The sequence below is a fragment of the Suricata suricatta genome, chromosome 3 (genome assembly GCF_006229205.1).
Source record: "Suricata suricatta isolate VVHF042 chromosome 3, meerkat_22Aug2017_6uvM2_HiC, whole genome shotgun sequence".
In the NCBI taxonomy this organism is placed as follows: domain Eukaryota; kingdom Metazoa; phylum Chordata; class Mammalia; order Carnivora; family Herpestidae; genus Suricata; species Suricata suricatta.
In genome coordinates, this window is record NC_043702.1 from 50,348,241 (window position 1) to 50,366,811 (window position 18,571).

Consider the following 18,571-nt stretch of genomic DNA (forward strand, 5'->3'; position numbering starts at 1 on the left):
ACACACACACATAAAGGCTCAGATAACTATACGGCTGAAAATTTACCTGTAACGCTTCAGATTCATGTTGCCATCTATTAACTACCTATTCTATAATTACTTGGACAATTATGCTTTAATTCCTCTTAAAAAGAATTCTGGAGGAACAAAAGGGCTTCTTATAGAATACTTAAAATAGAATGGAATTAGCAATCGGTAACTTAAAATTATACATGACATTTAGCTTCATTTAAAATTAGAGCACCAGAAGAAGCAGATTTCCACAGCATTTTCATTATGCAAGAGAGGTAAACAACAAATAAATAAGCTGTACATGAATGTGAAATTAACAGCATGATAATTGCTTTACTCCTACAGTGTATACGATATTAAATCCTCAAATAAACACTTCCTTAACCTCATTCTCACATATGCCTCTTGCCTTTATCAAAAGCAGCATACCTGGAAAGCTCCAAGACAGCTTCCCAATGCGGCACAAAGTCCACAGACATTACTGCCATCCCCTGGACATTTCAGAGGGTTTCTTGGTGAGACCTAGTATCCGAGGTAGAGTCCAGAAGCAGAGAAGTGAGAGGAAATTTGGATGTCAGTAAAAAATTGCATTTTACGGATCTTGTTATCTGGTATAGGACATCAAACCTAACTCCTCTGCCTGTTCCTCAGAGCATCTAGATTATGAACACAACCATTGCAGCAAAGCGCTACCGCCTGCCCAGACCAGACCCCAGCTCTTCCTCTCTCACGCAGACCCGTTTTACAACATTCATGCAGGAAACTGGTACCCCTTACTTCTGCTGAATTTTTCCTTCTCTGCAGTAAGCAGAATTTTTTTTGTAGTTTCCTTCTGGCTCTTAATAACAGCTAAAGCCTATCTTATGCTCTGGGCCCAGCCTTGCCCTAAATTTAACCCCAAGTAATAGTTTCTCTCTCTTACTCAGAGCCTAAAACTGACTCATTTATAAAGAGGTTTTGGGCACTATTGGAGTTTTCCAGTAAGCAAGAGTTCAAGGGCCAGTAATAATGTTACCTCTGCCCTTACAAGTATGAAACTGTTGAGTTTCGTAGAGTTCAAAGTTGTTTGACAGAACTCAAAAAATGTCTTATCATTTTCCATAACGTACTCAAAGGTAAGGTTCGGAAGGGATGTGTGGCTTGGGTACACATGACATGCTCTTTCCTTCCAGAAAGTATCAACCACTTCACTGCAGAGCCAGTGACTAAAAAAATAAAAAGAAAAGAAAGAAAAACAATTACAATATCCCAAAGGTGAAAAAAAAAGTCCTGTCCCAAATAAGCATCTTTAAAAATTATTAAGTTCTATTGTTCCAGTGATGAAATTAGTATGTCTTTGTTGATCCAAACTTAAATTTGACACAATGGGTAAATTTCAGCCCGAGGCTTGTACGCGATTATCAGAGCCGCTGTCAGTGAGTGCTTTAACCTAATTACATTTGATGCAGCAAATCAACAAAACCACTGCTGGTTATGACCTCTGCCAAGAGCACTAGCGAGCTAGACAAATGGAGCTTAAGATGCTATTAGTTTTTCTGTTGCAAAGTTCCAGATACAACCCGACAGGAGGCTGTGGCAGGGCCTGGGTGCGTGTCCTCCAGATGGCATTCTGCATTGGCTTGTGGCAAAGCTCACAGGGATACTGGCACATTTTCTCCGTCAAAATGAAAGTTTTCCAATTACAAGGAGATAATGTGAGGAGATGCAAACTTAATCTCTTGAACAAAAGGTTGCAAGCTGCTTAACAGCCATTTCAGGGGAGAGATTTCAGTATCGTTCAATTGATTTAAACATTACAGATCACAAAATGGGCTATCTCTCCTAATAAAACCAAGGAATCAGCTGCAGTTGATGGTACTTCCTAGAACAATGTTGTAATGGTTTCATCATCCAAGGGAGGCTTCTTCAAAATTAGTGCTCTTCCAGTGAACTGAACCCTATGATTATTTTCCCCCTAATGTGTTAACAGGCACAAAGAAATCGTTTTTCCTTTTAGTTAAACACGAAATGCCTTACACGACCCTTCAGGTGTGATGTTATAACAGTCACTATTAAATATCAGATCACAGAATTTCATTAGTGAGACTACACGTGTTAAATGGTAAGAAAGCACGACCGTCATGAAAACCTGTGAGACAATTTAGCTAAAATGTTTGCTTCGTCATTTTCTAATCCAGCGAGCACTAGTAAAAATGACGTGTAGAACTATCAATAGCTATGGAAACGAAGGATCAGCCACTTGTCCAAAGATAACTAAACCATCAAGGCAAGGCAGTAGGAACTTTGTTGTAAGGTGACTTCATGGAAGATGTGGATTTGTCACTTGACATGACATGCTGTGACAAAGGAGGAGAGCCACTGTATATGTGCTTGTACAAATCTAATAGGGATCTTAGATGAGATGGTCAGGATGAGAGCGTGGGACCGCGCATGCGCTGGCCTCCAACAGACCATTCATGGCGAACTGTTGTAACCACACTCTTGTGCTGACTGTGTTACCCAGAATTTCAGCAGAAAGTAAATGCAAATGATCATACCACCAGAAGCAGATCATACCTTCAATATTTGTGCTCGATTCCTTTTTGTGTGTGTGGTAAGGAGAATTAATGAATCCATAATGTCTAAGCACACATTCAGAATATTAAAAGGGACAAGGTAGGCTTTCAAAAAATTAATTAAGCTAACCCCCACACAGAAAATACTTTTCCATCAAATTCCAAAATCATTTCAAATATCTGTTTTACTCATTTCGATGAAGATCAATGTTGCAAGGTTGTATAAAACACCAGATTGCAGTCGATAGGGTAAAACCATAGTAAGCAGATGCCTTTTGTCGTTTCCATAGGAAGGAGCTAGGAAACTGTCATTTCTTTACTGAAAATTCAGGCAGCTAAATAAAGCAGGATTATAAATTCTAAGTAGTCTCAACTGTAACATTGTAAGATGTATAAATCAGTCAGAAATATAGGCAAGCCCTTCAAATCACTCAGAAAACTTAACAGATTCCTACTGAAGAGTTAACATTTTCAAGCAATGAGCATTTTTAAAAAGTCTCAACATCAACATAAAGTGGTCTAGAACAGCTGTTGTAAAGCTCAACATCAATTTTATGTCGGCCCAACTGCTAAACAGCAATCACAATGACATCCCTTAGGAGGTATTTAAGGGCCCAAGTGTATAGCAATTTAAAAACTGAGCAGGAAATCAAAACTAATTCCTCGTCTGTTTACAAAATTACTTCTCCCTGTGTTCTTGTACCACCACCTAGTGGTTACATAGCTCTCAATCGGCCCATTAATAAAAACCAGATAGCTGCTGGGTGATACTGTAAGATGAAAAGGAGAAATAAAGAAGAGGGGGAAGGAGGAAGGAGGAAGCAAAGAAGAAAGGAAGACAGAGAGGAAAAAGAATATAAAAAGAAAAAAGGAAAGGAAAAAGAAGTAAAAATAAGACAAAAACTAACATACATCTAACATACATCTAACTTCCTCATAAAATTCATAGGATATTATCAATTTGAATTATAAGATTATTTAAAACCACTTTTGCCTTGTACATTTATCAAGTACATGAAAATTCTACCGTTGATATAACTACAGAATTATTCCACAGTACAGAACCTACAGATATACTTGCCTAAGCTTGTACAATTATTTGTGATAGCTTTACTGATGATCAGTAGAGTGGTTTCCATAAATCATGGCACATATAAAAAGAATGAAATAGATCTTTATCTTGCCATGGGACAATCTCTGAGAAATTTGGTTACGTGGGGGGAAATACCACCATTCATATCAAAATATAGATCTACCTTTACACATACACACTCTCTCTCGAAGGATGGGCAAGAAGCTGGAAAAGTTATATTCACAGAGGGGAAGTGGGTGATTTGGGAGCCAAGGTGGGAAGGAGATGTTTTGCAGTTTACACCCTGGGGATATATTCCCCATTCAAAACTATGTAAATTTGAAACTTAAAAAATAGTACACAAAAGACCATTTAAATAAATTTTAAACCTAAAAAACAAGTATCAGATTAAAAGAAACCAAGTATTTTATACATGGCTTTTTTTAATCAATAAAACCATCTGTGAAATTTTTCATTGAATGTGAATGTAAATTTCATGTAACCGTGACAACGCTGAAGTTTCTATTTTCTCCTGTAAAAGGAAATACTGATGTAGTTCAGAGGGGAGAAGTTATTTGTAAAAGGCATTAAAAGTAATGCAATACTAACACCATTTCACCCACAGCTTGACAAGCTCTGCAAACCTGAGTTGGGACATGTGTTTGTCCGAAGAGTCGGGATGTTCTGGATCCTCCCGCTCTGGGCTGAACTGTGTGGGTGGTAAGGAAAGTCCACTGGAGGCGACTTTTAGCAAAGTTGAGAACAATTAGTGAGTGAAAAGAAGTAGGAAAGGTGTAGGAAATCTTCACTAGAGGTGAAATGAGACCAGGACCTTTTATATCAGCTCAACCCTCACAGAGAAAGGTGCTGTGAGGCGTTAGCCATTTACCTTCCCAATGGGAAGACACACGCAAGCCTCAGGGAGAGGCGGATACAACTGGAGAGGAATTAGGTTCACTGGAAGGTGACAGGTTCAAACGTTCATTTGTTAAATATACACATTTAGGGGCGCCTGGGTGGCTCAGTCAGTCAAGCACCCAACTCTCAATTTGGGCTCAAGTCACAATCTCGGGTTGGTGGGTTTGAGAGCAACGTGGGGCTCTACACTGACAGCACGTGGAGCCTGCTTGGGATTCTCCCTGTCCCTCTCTGTCTTCCTGCAGGATTGCACATGTGCTTTCTCTGTCTCTCTCAAAATAAACACAGTCAAAAAAATTTTTTTAATATACATATTTAACACATACCACTGTTTCTGTATTCCTGACTTGGTAGTACAGTTCCTTCAGTTTTGTTACACCGGGGACCCCGGGGGATCTCTGAGAAGTCCTGGGAAAGATGCTGAGTATGCAGGAGAAGCTAGCCAACAGGTTTACAAAGGAAAAGACAACAGGGAGTGGGCGACACCTGGGGAAAGCGAGGTCACAGGGCTGGAGAAGGGCGAGTGAGAACAGCAAGGGGGTAAGCACAAGCCAGGAAGTGCCTCCCCTGCCTGCAGCCCTAAGAGGAATGCCCTGGAATGCCTGACTTTTCCTTCATGACCCAATAGAAGCTTTCTACTGCTGATATGCCTCTTTTGATTTCATACCATTCACTATATTTCAAAGGTCAATATAAGTGTAATTTTATGTGTCAACTTGACTGGGCCTGAGGGGACCCAGATATTTGATTTATTATTATTCCGTGTAGGTCTGTGAAGGTGTTTCTGGATGACATTAATATCTGAAACTGAGGGGCTCCTGAGTGGCTCAGTCAGTTAAGCATGGGATTTTTGTTTTCAGCTTAGGTCATAATCTCATGGTTTGTGAGTTGGAGCCCCACATCAGGCTCTGTGCTGACAGCATGGACCCTGCTTGGGATTCCCTTTTTCTCTCTGTCCTCCCCTACTCTTGTGTTCTCTCTCTCTCTCTCTCTCTCTCTCTCTCTCTCTCTCCAAATAAATAAATAAACCTTAAAAAAATATATATATATATATATCTGAATGTGTTGAATGAGTAAAGCAAATTACCCTTCTCAATATGGGTGGTCCTCATCTAATCACTTGAAGGCCAGATAGAATAAAAGGCGGAGTAAGAAAGAATTCTGCCTTCTTTGAGTTGGGATATTAGCCTTCTGCCTTCAGACCCAAACTCAGACTAGAAGTTGCTGAGAGAAATTGGGCATATCTGACTCCTTATTGCTACTGTTTCCTTTGCCACTGTGACCTATAGTTTAAAAAAAGCTTCTGATTAGCCCTGCATGTATGCATGTTACATATAAGATTTGCAAAAACCCCTTTGCCCAAAATCTACCTCACCCAAAATGATAAGGAAGTGCTCACAGAGATGACTATGCTATGCTTTAGATTTACAGGAATGACGTGACCAGATTCCTATATGCAAAGATCAACGGACAGAGGACAAAGTTGCACAACCTTCCTCAGATGCCTACAGACATCAGTCACCTTTTCATTCTAATCCCCTCCATCTTTCTCCCTTTGCTGACATAAAAGCAGCTTGGATTTCACGCAGAGGGCAGATGGTGCTTTGAGACAAGAGTTAACCATTCCCTCGTTTGCACGGTTTGTGAATAAAGTTGCTTTTTCCTTGCCTGTTGGCTCATTGGCCGGTTGTGTGGCGAGAAGAAATCTGGGCTCTGTAATAGTTTTACCGTTGGCATTCCTGGTTACAGACCTTCAGATTCAGGCTGGAAGTATACTTGACCCTGGACTTCTCAGCTTCTGTGACCAAGTGAATTAATTCCCTATAATAAATAAACACCTACGTGCTTACCTACAAACATACATACATACATGCGTCCTATTTCTGTCTCTCTGGAGAACACGAATACAGCTACCTTTCCAGGTGTTAAATTCTATAAAAAAAAGTTCTTAAATAAGTAAATATGTAAAATACTTACTCTTTAAACTACAAATAGACAGTTTCTGGGAAACTTGGCATGAAATCTGTACTACATCCTGATGAGGGTAAATGAGCCCAAATCAATGCATGCTGTAAACCTAATATTTGAAAAACTGAAAAAATATTATTGGATATTTTTGCATATGTAATGATCAAAAGTGACTAGGTTCAATTCGGGCAAAGGTATGGGGAAGAAGATGTGTCCAAGAAGCAATATAAGAAAGTAAGATATTCTTTAGTCCAGCCTTCTAAGCTGTGGGACAGAATTGCATGACTGCTCATTCATATGGGTGCAGACCCTTGGAAACAACATAATAAATGTATTTCTACATTAAATCTACATGGTCTTGGGGTGCCCGGGTGGCTCAGTAGGTTAAGCATCTGACTTTGGCTCATGTCACAGTCTCACGGTTCGTGAGTTTGAGCCCGGCGTTTGGCTCTGTGCGGACAGCTGAGAGCCTGGAGCCGGCTTCGGATTCTGGGTCTCCCCTCTCTCTCTCTGCCCCTCCCCCCCACACTCTCTGTCTTTATCAAAAATAAAATAAATAATAAAAAATATATATGTATTTAAATCTACATAGTCTTTTGAGCAGGGTTTTTAATTTATAAAAATTAAGCTTTTTATTTTGAGATTAGTGTACATCAAAATGCAGTTGTAAGAATACAGGAGCTTCTGTACACCCTTTACCCAGTTTCCCCTGAGAGCAACACACTGCAAAACTATAGTGCAAAATCACAACCAAGATATTGATGTACACTCAAAACACAGAACATTTCCGTCACCAAAAGCATCACTCATGTTGTCCTTTCAAAACCATACCCAGTTCTCCCCAGCCCCTCCTGCCTTCTTAACCCCTGGCCACCACTAATTTATTCTCCACTTCCATAATGTTATCCTTTCAAGAATTTTACATAAGTGGAATCATGCACTGTGTAACTTTGGGTAAATCAGTTCTTTTTACTTGGCTTAATTCTCTGGCAATTCATCCCAGTTGGTGTCTCTACCAATAGTTCATTCCTTTTTATTGCTAAGTAATATCCCATCACACAGATGGACTGCAGGTTATTTAAACATTCACTTGCTGCAGGACATCTAGGTTGCTCCTAGTTTGGGGCTGTTACCATAAGGTTGCTATAATTATTTGTGTACAGGTTTTTGCACAAATACAATTCTTTCTTTCTCTGTGCCAAATGCCCAAGATCCAACTGTTGGGTCATATTGTAGTTGCATGTTTAGTTTGTTGTTATTATTGTTGCTGTTGTTGTTGTTGTTAACAAAATGCAACTTGCTTTCCAGAGTGGGTGTGCCATTTTACATTGCCCACAGCAATGGAGGAGGAATTCAGCTTCTCAGATTCCTTGCGTCATTTGATATGGTCACTGTTTCCTTTCAGCTGTTCCATTAGGCGTATAGTGATAGCTATTGTGGTCTTCATTTGCATTTCTCAAACAGTTACATAGTTGAACATTTTCTCCCTGCTTATTTGCCATCAGTATATCCTCTTCGATGAAATGTTTCTTCACATCTTCTGTTAATTTTCATACTGGATTTTTTTGAACATTGATTTTTGGGAGTTTTTTTTTTTTTTTATAGTTTCTACACATTAGTTCTTTGTCAGATATGTTTGTAAATACTCTCTCCCAACCTGACCTCTTCTTTTTATTCTCTTCACAGGGTCTTTCCCAGATCAAAAGTTTTATTTTTGAATTTTGATGAAATCTAATTCTTCTTAGGGATTGTGATTTTGCTGCTGAGTTTAAGAACACTTTGCCTAGTTGTAGGTCCCAAAGATTTCCTTGTATTATTTTTTACCTAAAAGTTTTAGAGTTGTATGGCTTACTTTTAAGTACATGCTCCAATTTAGTTAATATTTATGTAAAGCGTATAAAAAGTTTTGTATATTTAGTTCAAATTTCAAATTTTGGCCTATAGATGTTCAGTTGCTCTAGCACCATTTGTTTTTTAACAACATTATCTTTCCTCCATTCAACTGCTTTTGCACATTTGTCCAAAATTAGTTGTGCATATTTATGTGAATCTATTTCTAGGTTCCAGTCCTCTGTGACTACCACAGTCTTGATTACTGCGGCCATATGATGTCTTGAAATTGGGTACATGAATTCCTCTCAGTTTCTTCTTTTTCAAAATGGTTTTAGCTATTTTAGTTCCTTTTCCATACATATTCGAGAATAATCTTTTCTCCATCTACATATAATCTTGCTGGGATTTTGATAATTGATTTAAAACTCATATCTCAATTTGAAGAGAATAGACTTTGACTTGTTATATGAAGTCTGCCAATCCATTAAAATGATGGATCTCTGCAGTGATCTAGGTCTTTGATTTCTTTCATCAGTGTTATATAGTTTTTAGGATTCAGGTCCCACGTGCTTTGTTAGATTTAAGTGTTTCTCTTTTTGGTTTTTTTTTTTGAGTAGTTATAAGTAATACTGTATTTGTAATTTCAATGTCCATGGGCTCATTATAAGTACATAGAAATACTATCTATTTGTGTATGCTGGTCTTCTATCTCGTGACCTTAGTGAACTCACTTACTAGTTCTAGAGGTTTTCTGGAGATTCCTTGAAATTTTTTTTACACAAACTACCATGCCATCTGCAAATATGGACAGGTTTGTTCCTTTCCAATTTATATTCCTTTTTAAATTTCCTTTTCTTGCCTTAATGCACAGACTGGAAGTTCCAATGTCATGGTTAATAGGGATGGTGACTACGCACATCTTCACTTTGCTCTTACAGGGAAAGCATTCAGGATTTCACCATTAAGAATGACATTAAGTGGAGCTCCTGGGGGCTCCGTCTGTTGAGTATCCAACTTCAGCTCAGGTCTTGAGCTCATGGTTCATGAGCTCCATGTGGGGCTCTGTGCTAACAGCTCAGAGCCTGGAGCCTATTTTGGATTCTGTGTCTCCCTCTCTCTGCCTCTCCCTCACTTCTGATCTCTTTCTCTCTCAAAAATAAAATAAACATTAAAATTTTTTTTAAAAAAGAATGCTTTAAGTGTAGGTATTTTATATATCACCTTTATCAAGCTAAGAAAGTTTTCTCCTATTTCTTTTTCTGAGATTTTTATCAGAGTGTTTGTTAAATTTTGTCCAGTAATTTTTCTGCCTCAGTTGAGAGGGTGTGACTCTTTTCTTCTTTAGTCTATCAAGTGGATTACATTGATTGCTTTTAGTGGATTGATTGCTTTTCAGATATTAAAGCAGGCTTGCAAACTTGGAATAAAATCCATTTGGTCATGAATCCTTTTCAGATATTGCTCAATTCCATTTCTTAGTTATTGTTAAGGATTTTTGTGTCTATGTTCATGACGGATATTCATCTGTAGTTTTGTTGTTGTTTTTCTGTCACTGGTTTTAGTATCAGGCTATTTCTAGCTTTATATAAATAAATTAGAAGCTTCATATAAATAAAGTCCTCTTTACTGGAAGACACTGTGTAGAATTGGCATGAATTCTTTTTTAAACATTTGGTAGAATTTTCTTATGAAAATATCTGGGCCTAGAGATTTCTTTTTTGAGAATATGTTGGTTATGAATTCAATTTGCTGAATAGTCATAGGGATATTTAAGTTATTTATCTCCCATTAGATGAGTTTTAGTAACTTGTTTTTTGTATTAAAAAAATTTTTTTAACACTTACTAATTTTTGAGAGACAGAGAGCGACATAGCATGAGTGGCGGAGGGGCAGAGAGAGAGGGAGACACAGAATCCAAAGCAGGCTCCAGGCTCTGAGCTATCAGCACAGAGCCCAACATGGGGGCTCAAACTCAAACTGCGAGATCATAACCTGAGCCAAAGTCAGGCACTTAACCCACTGAGCCACCCCAATGCCTTAGCTTATTTGTTTGTTTAAATTGCACACTTCCTCTAGCTTGGCAAATTTACATCTGTAGTATTATTGATAGTGTCCTCTTACTGTACTTTCGAAATCTGCAGGATGTATAGTGATACTTCTTGTTCCATTCCTCCTGATATTGATCATTTGTGTCTTTATTTTTTTTGGTCAGTCTTGCTAGAGGCTTGTAAATTATTGAACTTTTCAAGGGTCCAGTTATTTTATTTGCATTGATTTTCTCTGTTGTTTTTTATTCACAATACTATTGATTTCTGCTTTATTTCCTTTCTTTTGCTTTGGGTTTATTTTGCTTTTATTTTATTTGTTTTTATTTTATTTTATTTTATTTTATTTCAGTTTCTTGAGGTGGTCATTTATATAACTGATTTAATACTTTTCCTTTAATATATTCTAATAAAAATATTTAGGGCTATAACTTTTCCCTTCAGCAGTGCTTCAGCTATGTCCCAGAAGTTCTGATATGTAGCATGTTTATTTTAACTCAGCTTACTGTATTTTTTAAAATTTCTCCTAGGACTTCCTCTTTGATACATGGATTATTTCAAAGTGTATTATTTATTTTCTGAGTATTTGGAAATGTTCCCGCCTCTCTCTTGTTCACTTCTAGTTTGACACTATTGTGGTCAAGAGAACACATGCTATGTGATTTCAATTCTTTAAAAGTTGATTTTATGGCTCAGGATTTGCTTCATCTTGGTATATGTTCTATGAGTACTTAAAAAGAGTATGTATACTGTTATTATTGTATAAAGTGTTCTATAAATGTCAATTAGACACTGTTTGACGGGGTTATTGAGTTTTCCCATATCCTTACTGATCTTCCCTCTAGTTCTAACAATTGGTAAGAAACGGGGATTAAAGTCTCTAGCTATATTTATGGATTTTCTTCCTATTTTTCTTCTCAGTTCTATCAACTTTTGCTTCATTTATTTTGCATCTGCATTGTTTAGTGGATACATATTTAGGATTACTATGTCTTTGGGGTAGATTGACATAGCATTATAGAATGTCCTTCTCCAGGGGCTCCTGGGTGGCTCAGTTGGTTAAGCGTCAGACTCTTGGTTTTGGCTCAGGTGATGACTTAACGATTCATGGGTTCGAGCTCCACATCAGGCTTCATGCTGACAGCAGGAGACTGCTTAGGATTCTCTTTCTCGCTCTTTTTGCCCCTCCCATTCTTGCTCTCTAAAAATGAATAAAACTTTTTTTAAAAGTCCCTCTCTGTACCTTGTAATGTTCTTTGCTATGAAGTCTATCTGAAATTAATATAGTCCTCTACTTTCCTCTGATTAAAGTCAGCATAATGTATATTATTCCATCCTTTCACTTTGAGCCTGCCCATATAATTACATTATAAGTAAGTTTCTTACAGGCTTAATAGTTGGGTCTTGTTTTTTTCATCCATTCTGCCAATCTCTGTCTTTTAATTAGTACAGAGCTTTTATTTAGTGCATTTATTGGTATGTCAAGGTGTACGTCTGTCATTTTATTTTTCATTTTGTTTATTCTGTTTTTAATTTCTTCATTTTCCTTTTCTTGCCTTCCTATGACTTGCTTGAACACTTTTTTAATTTTGTTTTTATTCATCAATTGTGTTTTTGAGTGTATCTCTTTGTACATCAGTTTAGTGATAGTTTTAAATATACGTTATCTACATATAACATCACAGTTTACCAGTTCAAGTGAAGTGTAAAAAATTTACCTCTCTATAAGATCGCTTTCTCTTCCTGTTTATAATTTTCTTAAATATTTCCTCTACGTACATTTAAAACCACACCAGAGTGTTACAATTTTTCCATTAACCATAAAACATAAACTAGAAAATTTAAGAGGAGAAGTAAATTCTATTTACCTAATTCTGTTGCCTCAGAACTGGACCCATCTGGTACCTCTGAAGGCAGGAGCATGGGCATGGAGAATGGACTAAAATTTAAGTTTGTCCAATTGGTAATTAGACACCTAGACTCCCACCCCCAACCCCGTAGAACCTTCCACTATTCTCATACTATCGGTGCCTCCATGACAGCAGACAGCTAAAGAAAGGGTGAGATATCAATGGAATATGGGGATAATAGACCAAGTATCTGCATAACAACAGTCGCAGTCCAGTCCTCAACCCTCTGTGACATCACCACACTCCACTCTACTCAGATGCTGGTAAGCAAGGTTATACTCTGAGACTGAAGACTGGAAGATTCCTTTGGTTAGTAAACTACACCTCCCCAACCCCCAATCCCCAATCTTACATAGACTGAACCTTTAGTGTTTTTACCATTGAAAATCCTTATCATCCTCTGGGGAAACCCACACAGTGAAGAACAGACATGCACACAGAGCTTCCAACCAGCTTCATAGAGACTGACTCTTAAATGTGAACAATCAAAAATCACCTGGCATTTAAGAAAATCTTCAGATGTGAGAGACAGAAACCAAGGAAGATGAACAGGAGCAGTAGAGTGTTGGAAGAATTGGGACAATGCAGAAAGCTGAAAAAAATTGAGAGAGAGAGAGAAGATATTACATCCATAAAGAGGATACCAGAAAAATAAACATTCACAGAATAGAAAGAACTCTTGAAAACAAAAAAATATATAATAGATGTAAAAAAATCAACAATAGATTGGCAGGTAATGTTGAGGATACCCCTTAGAAAACAAAAATAAAAACCAGAGAAGTCATGAAAATAAGAGAGAAGAAATAAGGAAACAGTAAAATCAAGTGAGGAAGTCCCATACCTATTAATAACTATTCTAAAAAAGTTCAGATAAAATGAACAGGAAAGTAATTAATAAGTAATAAATAGTCAAAGATTCAGATGAGGAGGAGTTCAGCAGTGCTGACTTTGAGGGGAAAATTGAAACTGATCAGTTTAGCTATGTGCTAAATTATAGTAAGAGTTCAAAGTTAGAAAACAAGTAGGAACATAGAAAAGTAAGTCACATAAAACCAGGCAATTATCTGGGGAGCTAAGGGAAGGGAAGCAAAAAACAATGAGGGGGACAAAACATAAAAGACTCTTTTAAATACAGAGAACAAACTGAGGGTTCCTTGGAGGGGTTATGGGTGTGAGATGGGCTACATGGGCGAGGGGCAGTAAGGAGGACACTTGTTGGGATGAGCACAGGGATGAATCACTCGAATCTACTCGGAGACCATTATTGCACTATATGCTAACTAACTTGGATGTAAATTAAAAGTAAATTAATTAATTAATTAAAAAGTAATCATATAATAACATATTGCTTTGCTGTGGAAGACTTCTATGCTGCCATAATACTGTTAACACGGAATAGATTCTTGAGCCAAATGTGACATGCTTTGGGGTTGGGGCAGCACAGACTGAGGGAAACTTGAGGAGAGCCTGGGGGCCAGGTCATGTTCAACTCCCTCTTCCAGGCTAGAATATCATGCCAGTAGGTAATGTCTCAAACCAGAAAGGCAAGAAATAGCAGTCTAAATGTGCTATTGGAAACAGAGTTTCAGCCAGAAGGAAAGGGTTAGAAGGGAATGTCTCTAGAAAATAGGAATCAGAGGGTGGGGAGGGGGTGGAACAGAGGCCTGGAAGTTTCCCCATTAACTTTGTAGCTTTATTTCATTTTTACTGTATGTGACTAAAAACTAATTTGACAATATAACTACCAGTAATCTCAATGCATTTTGAAAACATGGGAGCAATACAGAATGACACTACAGAAAAAATAAGTTTCTCCTCCTTCCCCACTGCGCCCGGGTGACAGGTCTCCTTTACTTGTGAAGAACCTGGTGTGTAGACTTCAGGGTGCATTTCTTTCCTGCACAGACACATGCACATCTAAGTAAAAGAAGCAGCTGAGGGGTTAGTGGTTGCTGTGGTTAATTTTATGTGACAGTGTGATTAGATCACACTACTCAGATATTTGGTTAAACACTATTCTAGATGTTTCTGTCAAGGAATTTTTTTGGATGGGCTTAACATTTAAAAGTGTAGACACTGAGTAAAGCAAATAGCCCTTCATAATGTGGGTTGGCCTCATTCACTCATTGAAGATTTTAGGAGAAAACAGACTGAAATCCCCAGAAGGGGCGAATTCTCCCTGGGTCTCCAGCCTGCCAGCTTTCTTTGTGGGTTTTGCCTTCACCAGCCTCCATAAAATCATGTGAGCTGATTCCTTAAAATAAACCTCTCTCCGTTTTCATTTGTCTATTTCCATACATCCTACTGGTCCTTTTTCTCTGGAGAACATAATACTGTAGGGTTTTAAGGATATATGGAGAATGGATGTGAAAGCAGAGAAGGAGTCTGAACTACTTGAGTAATGTAAGATATGTTCTAAAAAATCTTCAGAAAATGGAAAAACAAAGATAAACTGGTTTGGTGTCTTGCATGATTTCTGTACAGAGAACTGGCTCAAAAGGATCATTAATATGAGGCATGTTTGTTCAAAGATTTAAATTGTCATAGTAATTTAAAGGATGTCATGCTGGTGGCTGTGCTCACATTAACACAGCTGCGATTCTTCTTTCACTCAAGCCAAAGACCCAGGAACAAACTGGGAGAGAAAGTAGTGAGGAACCAAACCAACTTACTTTCAAATCCCTGGACACAACAATGTCGGTTTCAAGTTCTTGTTTTGTCTTGAGTTTGCTGTACAGGCTTAGAACAGTTAATTCATTAAAACAGTGTTCTCATATATATACACAAATGGGGATGATTATACCTCTGGCATGATTATAGAGATAATCAAATAAGAGGATGCATGTGAATATAAAACCCACATCATGTTGGGCAAGAAGTCGTTAACAAGTAATGAATATTTGTTGCTCCCAGGGTGCACTTTAAAGGACACCAAGTCTTAAGTGACTTTTCCAGGCAGGGGACTTTCACAGCTCTTTTATCAGCCCAAGGAGAGAAAGGAGAAAGCAAAGGGGGAGGGGAGAGGAGTGGGGGCAGGGGAAGCAAGAGGGGAGAGGAAGAGGGAAGAAAGGAGAAAGGAAGGAAGGGAGGGGAGAACTCTGATCACTTTGAAATAAAATGACTGTCAGATAGAAAGAGAAAGTAGAAAAAGTGTCCAAGTTAGTGGATGCGGAGAGCTTGAGGTTTAGGAGCAAGTAAGGAGGAAACGGAGAAAACATTTTTTGCTATATTCCTCATTTGTCACTGTAGGTATGGTAAAGTTAATTTTTATGAGGAACTGACTAGCTGGCATCAGAGGAAGTCATGCTTGTATGCTCCTTCCCCCCTTGGCTCGGAGCTTGTTGGCAGCAGGAAACATGGTGTGGAAGAAGCGGGTGTGTGAAGGGATGAAGAGAGAGATTATTTGTTTTCTCCCCTCTGGATGTAATGAGTAAGGGCAGACTGAAGGAGGAAGGGGAAGCCAGCAGATAGGAAAAAGCCTGGTAGAAACTGAGAGGCATCAGGGAACTGCTTGGGTGGTGGAATGGCCAAAGAAGAAATGCCTGGTGTGACTGTGCTGTTAGAGTATTTACTTTGCTGTTGTAGACAGCAAGATGGAGTCACTCATGTCAAGTGGTAGTTCCTGCCAAGCAGCGACGCAAACAGCCACGGACACTGCAGCTAACACCAGATGTCTCCAAAACCAGCCCAGGCTGAAGACACTCAAAACTGATAACCCACAGAACAAGAGGAGGCCTACAAAGGTGCAAGATTGATTAAACTCCTTTAACTTTTTAGGGGAGAACTTTCGCAGCAACTGTCAGACTCTCCAGGTGCTGACCCTTCCACTTGTGACCATATCACAAAGGCAACTGCCACTGAAGGCCCTGCCCAAGTGATTGCTGACCACAGCAGACCCTCCACTGCTTGAACATAATAAGCAGTGAGTGACAAGGGCTGACCCAGACCAAATCGAGACCGTGTTTCAGTCATGTGCTCATGGACTGACTTCATAATTTGGTTAACTTCCTACCCCTGATTATATCTTGTTGGTTATGTAACTGTATTGAGCTTTGCTTTGTGTGACATGTATGAAGCCACTTTATTTATTATTTATCTATGTATTTTAAATGTTTATGTTTATTTATTTTGAGAGAGAAAGGGAATGAGCACAGTCATGAGCACAAACAGGGGAGGAGAGAGAATCCCAATCAGGCTCCACAGTGCAGAGCCTGATACAGGGCTTGAACTCACCAACCCTGAGATCATGATCTGAGCCAAAAGGAAGAGTTGGACACTTAATCTACCGAGCCTCCAGAGCTTCCCTGAAGCCAATTTAAATGTATACTGAAACGTCATTGAGTTTGGAATCCTGAACATGCTTTAACAATTATGATAACCTTGCTTTGTGGTCGAATAAAGTTGATATTATGAAAAGACAGCCCATGGGTGCACCTTCGTAGTGTGCCTGAGACAGCTGTGATGCAAGTGCCTATCTCCATTGTCCCCTATCCTAAACTTTTAAAAAATATATATTTATTTTTGAGAGAGAGACAAAGTGTGAGTGGGGGAAGAGCAGAGAGAGAGGGAGACACAGAACCCAAAGCAGGCTCCAGGCTCTGAGCTGTCAGCACAGAACCCGATGTGAGGCTTGAACCCATGAACTGTGAGATCACGACCCGAGTCAAAGTTGGATGCTTAAGTGACTGAGCCACTCAGGTTCCCCTTTATACTGGACTTTTGTGGGAGGTGAGTAAGCTCATGGAAGTGAAGAGGGGCTTTTATCTGTACATTGGTTCTTTTATTCTCAGGAACTTACATTTTGAGAACCCTTGGGCAGAAGGTTTTGGATGGGTCTCCTAAGTCTCAAGGAACCCACTAGTTTTCAAGAACGCACTTTTCACTCCTTCTCAATACAACTATTCTCTAACAACTATTTCTCAGCACATCACCTGTCAAATGCACTTTTTTATTGTCAGAGGTATTACTACCATCTTCTCCTATCTTCTCCTCCCTGTTTAATATCCATACAAGTTTCAGCTCAATAGTCCCTTCTTCCCTTAAGCCTTCTTGATGACACTATTCTCCCCTCCTCCAGCCCTCACTTTAAAGTCTTCATTGTTTCTGTGTATCATTAATTTGCTGATTTATCCTGATCTTTTCATATGCATATACCTTAGCCTCTAGACCACTTCAGAGGAAAGGGGCAGTAAATTCAGTAAAAGTTACCTTTAACAAAATAACCTAAGATTGCTTAATGTTACAGAGACAAATGCCGAGTTGTCCAATTTTCTCAAATTTTCAGCAATATGGTTTAAGCAGAACAATTAAGAAAACATCAAATTGGATTAATTCTCATTTCTTTAAGATTTATGCCGATGTCACAGTGCTTTGGCTAACAGTCCCAGATGAACCATCCTGATCACAAAGAACAACACAGGCTATGCTGGGAGGAGAGGACGGGGGCGCCCCCGGTGTAGAGCAGATCTGCTCTGCACACTGATCAGATGCTCCGTGACGTATCTCCTGCCAAGGTCTTCCTATTAGTACTAAGCATAGTTTTTTGGGCACAACATGTTTTTGGTTGAGGGTCTTCAATCAACATCTCACACCCTTAATAATCAGGATAGGTAGGCGCATCAGTCAAATTATTTTATTGATCACTCTATAAATATAAAAATAATGGAATTCTGGAGCCACAAAGCTGTTCACTGAAACACTTTCGCTTTCTCGTGGTCACTTGTGGTGCCAGATGACACTGTTCAAAAAAGCAGGGTAATGACGACATATTGTGGTCCCTAGGGGACCCACTTTTGCCTCCAGCTTCACTGCGCATTGCATTGGGGTAGCATTGCTCTGTAAGAGTGCATCTGCTGGGAGAAGAATATCCTTGGCTAACTCCACCCCACCACTGCAGATTATAACTACAGAAATTAAAGAATAATGCCATGAGAATCGAACACCATGTGAAATACCCCTCACCAAAGCACATGAACTCCTAACCATCAAGAGATACCTTTTTAGAAGGCCATTGTTATCATATAGGTATCTTGACTGCAGCAATGAACATATAAGCTGATAAAAATGACGACTAATTTTCTATCCCTATTTATCTCAGAATATCTATAAGAAAATGAATAGATGGTTGTAGAAAAATATTTTGAAGGGCATGTTCTTGTCTCTTATCCTGCCTCCACTGTCAATGACACTATATTGCAACAATGATGTGTCTACAAACATCTTCACCGATTATTTTAAACATTGGTGTATATGAGAATC

General features: G+C 38.7%; 2 long non-coding RNA genes across 2 annotated transcripts in view; one reads left to right on the top strand and one right to left on the bottom strand.

The window, feature by feature from the left end:
* The window catches only part of LOC115286455, a 20,813-nt gene extending 8,450 nt beyond the window's left edge, over positions 1–12,363 (bottom strand). The window contains exons 1-2 of the long non-coding RNA XR_003906071.1: positions 12,272–12,363; positions 6,408–6,489 (exon numbers count right to left, since the gene is read on the bottom strand). This is a non-coding gene — a long non-coding RNA (uncharacterized LOC115286455). The remainder of the gene's footprint in view (positions 1–6,407; positions 6,490–12,271) is intronic.
* A 202-nt stretch (positions 12,364–12,565) lies between these two features.
* Positions 12,566–16,353, top strand: LOC115287659. Its single transcript, XR_003906581.1, has 2 exons — positions 12,566–12,622; positions 15,899–16,353. It is a non-coding gene; the product is annotated as an uncharacterized LOC115287659 (long non-coding RNA).
* The last annotated feature ends 2,218 nt before the right edge of the window (positions 16,354–18,571 follow it).